The sequence below is a fragment of the Gossypium arboreum genome, chromosome 12, assembly GCF_025698485.1.
Source record: "Gossypium arboreum isolate Shixiya-1 chromosome 12, ASM2569848v2, whole genome shotgun sequence".
NCBI classification, from domain to species: Eukaryota; Viridiplantae; Streptophyta; class Magnoliopsida; order Malvales; family Malvaceae; genus Gossypium; species Gossypium arboreum.
In genome coordinates, this window is record NC_069081.1 from 93,314,527 (window position 1) to 93,323,467 (window position 8,941).

General features: G+C 39.2%; 1 long non-coding RNA gene across 1 annotated transcript; it reads left to right on the top strand.

The window, feature by feature from the left end:
• The first annotated feature begins 1,082 nt into the window (after nt 1-1,082).
• On the top strand, nt 1,083-2,671 carry LOC128285268 (uncharacterized). The gene is made up of 2 exons (XR_008275733.1): nt 1,083-1,139; nt 2,458-2,671. It is a non-coding gene; the product is annotated as an uncharacterized LOC128285268 (long non-coding RNA).
• Nucleotides 2,672-8,941: the final 6,270 nt, after the last annotated feature.

The following is an 8,941-nucleotide window of genomic DNA, read 5'->3' on the forward strand; positions in this document are numbered from 1 at the left end:
ATGCAAAGCTGGCTTTAAATAGAGAGAACCATGAGGAGAGTAGAGGTACCTTTCTTGGCTGATCCCTTTCGCTGTATGGCGTGCTCGTTTGGGTTGGGCGTCGGCTAAGAGTGCTCGGAGCGTGGATTAACTCCAGTCTCCTATCGGTGTGTATTTCTTACTACTCTAGTCAGAGGATGGCTACTTGGGCATGATGGGCGAAAGGGGTCATGTGGGCCTACGGGCCCAATTGGATAAGTTGTTTGATTGTGTAGTAAATATTGGGCTAGGCTAGGTGAATCTAATATTTATGGCTAGATTTGGGCTAAAATGGCCACACGAGCGTGTGGGCCCATTTGGGCCGAGAATGGGCTTTAGGGCCATTAGTATTGTTATCCATGTTTAGAATACTTTACTTTACCAATTATTAAAATACCCTCGACTTGTAAAATTACCAAAGTACCCTCGATTTACATAATTACTGTTTTATCCTCAATTTATAGAATTATCGTTTTACCCTCGATTTATAGAATTACTATTTTACTATTGATTTACAGAATTACTATTTTACCCTCGATTTACAAAATTACTAAAATACCCTTGATTTACAAAATTACCAAAATACCCTCGATCAGTAAAATTACCAAAATACCCTGGTCTATAAAATTGCTAAAATACCCCTAGTTTGTAAAATTACCAAAATACCCCTAGTTTGTAAAATTACCAAAATACCACTGGTTTGTGAAATTACCGAAATATCCTCAATTTGTAAAATTACCAAAATACCCCTGATTTACAAAATTACAGAAATACCCTTAACTTTTTAAAAATTATAGAAATACCATTGGTTTACAAAATTACTGAAATACCCTTGGTTTGTAGATTTACCAAAACACCCTTGTAGGGTGAAATGACTAAAATACCTCTATCAGGTAAAAAGACCGTAAAGCCCCTGTAGGGTAAAGTGACCGTAAACCCCTATAGGGTAAAGTGACCGTAATACCCCTGTATGGTAAAATGACGAATATGCCCTTATGTTCCGTATGACTGATGTGCTTAGGATTTACATATATTGATATTGGATTAGTTAAGTTTGAGTGACAGGTGGTGGTTATCATAGGCGATTGATTTTGAAACGTTTCAACTTCAACCCGTAACAGGTGTGTACTAACCCTCGTAATAGCTTAGATTAATATTTGCTGAGAAGCCGAAATGCTAAAATACCGATATTTCGGGAACTTGTAATGTTGCGTTTGGGTATAGATGCGATAAATACGATAAGATCGGTGTTTGGATCGATGGAACATGTAAGAACTCAATTTTGTGCACGATGGTAAGTTGGGCCTTAATGGGCTAGAATCGGGCCCATTTGGGTAAAATTGATAGAAAATGGAATCTGGAAAAGTTGCATGTTAACACGGTTAGTACTATTGTAAAATTTGGATTATGTGGCCTTAATGGGCTAAATCGGCATTCGTAGGGCCCATTAGAGGTTTTGGGCCCAAAAGCCCGAGTTTGATAAAGTGGGTTAAAGATCATTGTTTAAACACTCGAAAATATTGATAATTGTTGATGAACATGGAAAACCCTGATATTTGATAAAATTACGAAATTACCCTTATAATGTGAAAAATGACTATTTTGCCCTTGTGGGCAAGTGACTGACTTGGACTGTGTGGTTGACGGATTTGATTGTGAATATATGTTGGTGATATGAATGACTTGACTGTGATTGTTTGATTCAAACATGGGCATGACATTTTGCATACATGACATGTTGCATGGGTTGGGTTTTATAAATGGAGGAAGTGCTAAAAGGGCTATGCCCCAGTTTACCGAAAAGGGCTTTGCCCTAGTTTACCGAAAAGGGCTTTGCCCCAGTTTATCAAAAGGGCTTTGCCCCAGTTATTAAAAGAGGCTAGGCCTCCAGATATATGATAAAGCAGCTATGCTGCCAGTGGTGTGTTGGTTGGGTGGGTTGAATCATTCCCCACATGGTGTGTTGGTTGGTACGGGTGGAGAGTAGCGGATGATGGGTCGAGTAGTCTCCCCAAATGGGCTTTCATACATCCATTGACATTACATGTGATATTGAAATAGGCCTAAGGGCCATACCGTTTACAGTAAAGGCTTCGGCCCAGTGATATGATTTATGAAAAGGCTTCAGCCTAGAGATAAGATTTATGATAAGGCTTCAGCCTAGTGATATGATTTATGAAAAGGCTTCTACCCAGAGATATGATTTATGATAAGTCTTCGGCCCAGTGATATGATTTATGATAAGGCTTCGGCCTAGTGATATGATTTATGAAAAGGCTTCGGCCTAGTAACCGTTAAACGAAAGGCTTCGGCCCAGTATATGTCAAGACTAAATAGGGCTTTGGCCCATTGTCTTGACATCTTGTGTTTTCACTGTTTGTTTGTTATTGGGATTACACACTGAGTTTTCGTAAACTCATCCCATTTCTAACTGTACAGGTAATCCCTAAGCTTAGATGGTTTGGAGCTGCGAGGGACTCGGAGATGGCCACACTACTATTTCTAGTTCTTTAAATTGCAATAAGTAGCCGATTTATTTCTTTATAAGTTTTATCTTATTAATATTATTATTTGGTTTTGGGTTGTAATAAGGCCATTTTAATTATTTTTCTGGGATTATTTTATTTTATACCCTATATTTTTCTGATAACAATATGAGTTAGACCTAGGGTGCATTTCCAAAATGATAATTGTTTTCAAAATAAACGCAATGATACAATTAATCGGTTTATCAAAAATATCGACTTAAATGAATTGCAACTCGTTTTTTTCAAAACTAACCTAGCACCAAAGTGTGGCAATGGTTGTGGCATGTCTAGGATTGGATCCAATCAAGAGCATTGGTACTTAAGCAGCCTTCATGGCTCACCTCCTCTGTTTCGGATACTACCTGGTGCACAACTTCCATTCACTTTATTAACTTAGCAAAGACTATCTTTTAAAACACTAAGAATGATGTTGAAAGAGGCATTGGTTTTCTTAAAAACTTCAATGTAACACGTCGAATCCAGCCATAACGTCTGGGCCGGGTTTGGGGTGTTACATTTATCATGTTAATTACGAATCATTATATTTTTACATAATATTTTTTTGTTTTGAATTTCTTTCGACAAATAATTTGGTTGAAAATGAATGGACGTATTAGTGTTGTTATTTACTATGACGGTGAGGTCCATAACATCAAGAATGGTGTTTTCTTATAGGAGAACACAAAGCAACTAGTTTTTAACCAGAACATAGAATTGACAGAATTTCGTAAAAGAATTAAGCGCAAAATCTTCGGAATAGTGCCAATGAGAGTTTCGTCTATTTAGTATGGATTTTGTATTTCAGCTGATCCCGTGACATATAACTCATTTGATATCAAATCTGCTCGTGGCTTGGAGGCGATGGTGCAGCTGCACCAACTAGTGGATCACCTTATCTTAAGTTATATGTGGAATTTTCAACACCAAATGAAGCATTTGCGACTTCAACATCTACTATTGTTCGAGAGGAATACACAACCCCTGTCCGACACTCTGTTAGTGTGAGGCAAACACAGAATCATCCGTTTTTATGGCAGGACAGAATACACAACCTCTGTACAACACTTCGTTAGTGAATGGGACATGCACCTCGGTGGTTTGATGTTAAATGCTAGAAATGCTTGGGAATGACATCAACTTCTAGTGGTTGGCAGTCCACATATGATTGGAGACATTCTAAAATGTACATGAGAAGGGATAATGTACTCTCTACTATGTCCACCGGCGAGGGGACCCCATACATTGTAGATATTGGTGAGTCAGATGATGACTCCGATGTGGATCCACTCTAGAAGCTTAATGCCAATAGTGCAAAAGTTGTATTATTTTCTAAACCAGTGCCTATTCAAACAGAACCTGAAGACAGTGAAGAGGGTTGAGATGAATGAGTAGAATATCTGAGATTCACAGCGTACTCGCCTTCAGCCCACATTCATAATGTTGATCTATTGACAGATGATGCATTAGAGTTTCTAGATCTACCATATAGGAGGCGTGACCATACAAGTTCATCGTTGGATTTGGGTGAATTGGAAGTTGGTAAGAAGTTTTCCTGTAAGGATGGTTTTCTTAGTGCATTGAAGCAATATAGCATCATGAACAGGGTTAACTACCACGTGTTTAAATCCAATTCCAATAAGTTCGAGGCCAAGTGTGCAGTGTAAGATGGTACATGTTCATGAAAACACATGACTTTGGTTAAGAAGATGACAGGGTTGTGGGAGATAAAGAAGTTCACCAGTTCGCATACATGTGTTGCCTCTGGTATAGTATCACTAGTTGTTTAAGGTTTTTAAGTATTACTATTATTATTTAATGTTGCATTATTTAACGTACTCATGGGTTGATAGGTGTTTCACAAGATCATCCTAAGTTGGATTCAGAGATGATAGCGAGCTTAATACTACTGATGGTGAAAGTGGATCCCAAGACTGTTGTGTCGATCTTAATTGCCAATATTCATAGCAAATTCAAGTACATGCCTTTTTATCGCAAGGTTTAGATAGCTAAGTAGAAGACATTGGAGAAGATGCACAATGAATGGGATGCTTTATACAATAAAGTGTGGTAGTTGGCGATTTTACAATCAAGTAACGATCAAGGCGCAAACTACCTCTGTAACATACCTTTCGATCAGTGGACACAATCATACGAAGGTGGCCTACGATATGGCCATAACGTTTAGGATGGGTTTTGGGTGTTATATTTAGTGGTATCAAAGCCAAGTTGCAAAACTCGACTGTGGATTTTATGTTTTTAAACTTGGTCTTTAAGAACTGATTTTCAAATGATTTGACTGAGAATGTGGTACACCGAGTCTCCGGCACCGATCCTGTAAGTATTCTGATAAACTGCTATGATAATATAGGTAGTTTGTTTGAAAAAAACTCTAGTTAGTGTATACTAAAACTGTACTGAAATTGAAACTGATAGGGATTGTATTTGTGAAAAACAAACTCTGAATCTATGATACTGCTTTACATAAAACATCTATTAATAAATATTGGAACAGTAACAGATTCATAAAATTCGTAATACAGACAAATTCGAATAGATATGACTACACGAGGTATCCGAGGATGTGGTATTGAAGGCTGAGGTAGAGGTTGTAGGGGGCCTCGAGCATGTCGAACCTGGATACGAGTGAGACACCAATGTCACCTGCTACTGAGACTGGGTCTCAAGATTGCATGGCTGGGGACGATGCAGTCTCAGGCTATGTTAAGGATATTGGAGAGGGTTGTTGGGCCCAATACTAGATCTGCGGGCCAAGGGTCGGTTACATAACGACTCTGGTCCAATAGAGCTGAACTTTTAGGGGTGTTACTAGAGTCGCCCTTAGTGTGTCTGAGTACTGAAAAGAGGCTATTGAGAAGATAATGGATAATTTAGACTGTACCCCTAAGTAGAAATTGAAGGGTGCAATCTCGTTACTTCGCGATGAGGCTTATCATTGGTGGCTGACTGTTAAGGAAGACACATAGCCCAATCGTCTGCCTTAGGAGTTCTTTAAGTCTGCCTTCCAAAGGAAGTATGTGGGAGCCAATTACATTGATTCTCGTAGGTGTGAGTTTCTGAGACTCACTCAAGGGGACCAACCAGTGGCCGAGTATGAGGCTGAATTTCTGAGACTGAGCCTCTATGCGTGAGGTATGGTGGCGTCTGAGTATAAGAGATGCGTCCGTTTTGAGGACGGCCTTAGGGATAAGCTGAGGGTGCTGATGGCTTCGCAGAAGGAGCGAGAGTTCTCTGTTATGGTAGAGAAGGTGAATATCACCGAAAAGGTTAAGCGCGCTGAGCGCCAAAATAGATCGTGAGAGGGGCAAGAACAAAAAGGATTTTTACCCCTCGAATTCGGTACAGAGGCCTAAGAAAAAGGCCATGACTGATGGGTCGATTAGAGTTGGGCCCTTGTTGCTCCTACCGAGTTGCAACCGTGTGGAGATTGTGGTAGACGCTATCAGGATGAGTGTTAGAAGAGGACTGGGACGTGTTTGAGGTGTGAGTCTTTAGAGCATTGCATTTGAGAGTGTCTAGTAAGGGCCGATCAGATTCAAGCTTCAAGATCTGGTACTGCACAGCCACAGAGGGTAGTTCAGCAACACCGAGAGGTCGTGGTCAGGCTAGGGGTGGTAACGGTATGGGTTAGGGGCAGATAGCACCAGGCAGAGGTGTTGGACAGACTGAGGTGAGGTAGTCTGCTCTTGTTTATGCTGCTCGTCGCTGAGAGGACGGAGATGCTCCAGATGTCATTACCGGTACATTCTTAATTTATGATGTACCTTATTTTGCTTTGATAGACATAGGTTCCACATATTTCTATGTAGCTAGCTCTGTGTTTGGAAACTTGGCGACTTTGATTGAGAATACTTCTAGTGAGGTGACGGCACTGAGTCCACTTGGGCAATCGGTTCGGGTTAGCAAACTGTATAGAGATGTTCTACTAAAGATTCAAGGGTTGATATTTCTGGCTAATTTGATGGAGCTACCGTTTGGAGAGTTCGACTTGATTCTAGTTATAGACTGGTTGGTCAAGCACCATGTTTTTCTAGACTGTACGACTGAGATGGTCGTCTTGAGACCTGAGGAGGGTAATAAGATAGTCATGATTGGGGAACGTCGAAATTATTTGACTAAAGTGATCTCTGTACTGGTGGCTGAGAAACTGGTTCGTAAGGGATATGAGGCGTTCTTGGCCTATACTAGTGTTTCCATTTCTGGGGACTCTACTGTAAAGGATATCAGAACTATAAGGGATTTTCCAAACGTCTTTTGATAAATCATAATTTATACATATTTTTACCCTATGCTTAGTATATTTTTGGGATAAATTATCCTTAGATTTGGTGAATTTGATGCTCCTAATCCTTTAATTTCATGTTTTATACTTAGTGAGCATAGGAGAGTAAAAAGAACAAGAAAAGGGCCGAAAACGGAGAAAATAGACCAACATGGAAAATTAACACGGCCTGGACTTTCTCACACGGGGAAGCCACCTAGTCGTGTCTATTTGTCAGAATCGAAGCACAACTTATACGGGTAGACCACACGCCCGTGCCTATGTAACAGCCTTGAACACAGATTGAAAAAATAGCACAAGGGCTTGTCACACGGACGTGTCCCTGTTGAGCCCAAGTTTAGTTCTATTCGGAAAAGGCCACTCTTTATGTTTTGTTATCTTTATTCTAAAGCCTATTTAAACACCTGATGAAGCAATTAGAAGGGACACATGGATTAGGAGGTAGGGAATTACTCGAAGGAAGCTGATTGATCCGTCTCAGGAGCCGGATTCATCCTCAAGACTGAAGATCTCCCTTCAATTTCCTTCAGGAGTTTTGGGTTTTCTTTATGTTTTGTTATCTTTATTCTTTTGAGATGTTTTCTTTCATAGTTATGAACTAAACCCCTGATACGTGATATTCGTGACAGGTTTTAAATATTTATAATGAATTGTTCTTGAAACTAACTATTATCACGATGAAGGCAAGTATACCTATCGAACAGTAGTATAGCTTTAGCAAGACTGGATTGTCGAACCCAAAAGAACTAAAAGTACTAGTAATGACTATCTTTTTATTATCTAGCCTAAGAATACTGGGGTTTGTTTTAACTAACTAATTAACTAAACTAAGAATTCACAGAAAATAGAATTGGGGAATTACTTTTGGAAAAACGATTGAATTAAGACAATACCTAAAGAAAAATCACCTAGACTTCACTTGTTATTTGACTCTGAATCGGACGATTTATTCATTTTACTTGATCCGTAGAAATCCCTAAGTTATATTATTATCCCTCTCGAGACTAACAATGTCTAACCTTAGGTTGAATAATTGAAATATCTTTCTAATTAACTCCCTAGGGTTGCATTAACTTGATCTATGGATCCCCTTATTAGGTTTCACCCTAATCCGGTAAAATCTTGTTACCCTATCTCTAGGCGCGCAATCAACTCCGCTTAATTATGACAAATGTACTCTTAGACAGGGTCTATTCCTCTTTTGAATAAGAGCTTAACTTGAATCAATATCCTGGAATATTAAAACAAGAATTAAGAACACATAATTAAGAACAAGTCAAATATTTATCATGCAATTCAGATAATAATAACAAGATCTGTCTTAGGTTTCATTCCCCTTAGGTATTGAGGGGTTTTAGTTCATAACTAAAAAGGTAAACATCTCAGAAGAATAATGAATACAAAACATAAAGAAAAACCCAAAACTCCTGAAGGGAAATTGAGGGGAGATCTTCAGTTTTGATGATGAATCCGGTTTCTGAGATGGATCAATTAGCTTTCCTTGAGCAGTTCCCTGCTTCTTCCTCTGTGGACCCCATTTTCTCCTCATCTAGGGTATATTTATAGGCTTTATAATGCCTAAAAACCCTCAAAATTGGCCTTTTTCGAATTGGACTCAATTTGGGCTGACAGGGACACGCCCGTGTGCGATTACTTCAGGCCGTGGTTAAGCCTGTTAAATAGGCACGGGTGTGTGGTCCACCTGTGTAAGTCGTGCTTCGATTATGCCAAATTGACACGGCCGTGTGGTCTGCCCGTGTGAGGAGGTCCAGGCCGTGTTGATTTCGTATGTTGGCCAATTTTCTCTGTTTTTGGCCCGTTTCTCGTTCTTTTCACTCTCCTATGCTCACCTAAGTATAAAAAATGAAATTAAGGCATTAGGAGCATCGAATTCACCAAATCTAAGGAAAAATCATCCATAAAATGTGCTAAGCATGGGATAGAAATATGTATAAATTACGCTTTATCAAATACCCCCACACTTAAGCATTTGCTTGTCCTCAAGCAAAATGCTCAACTCATAATCAAAATAAATTCTTCTCAACTTATAATTTCTATCGGTAATATCTCAAAATAATCCATAGGTAATCATACA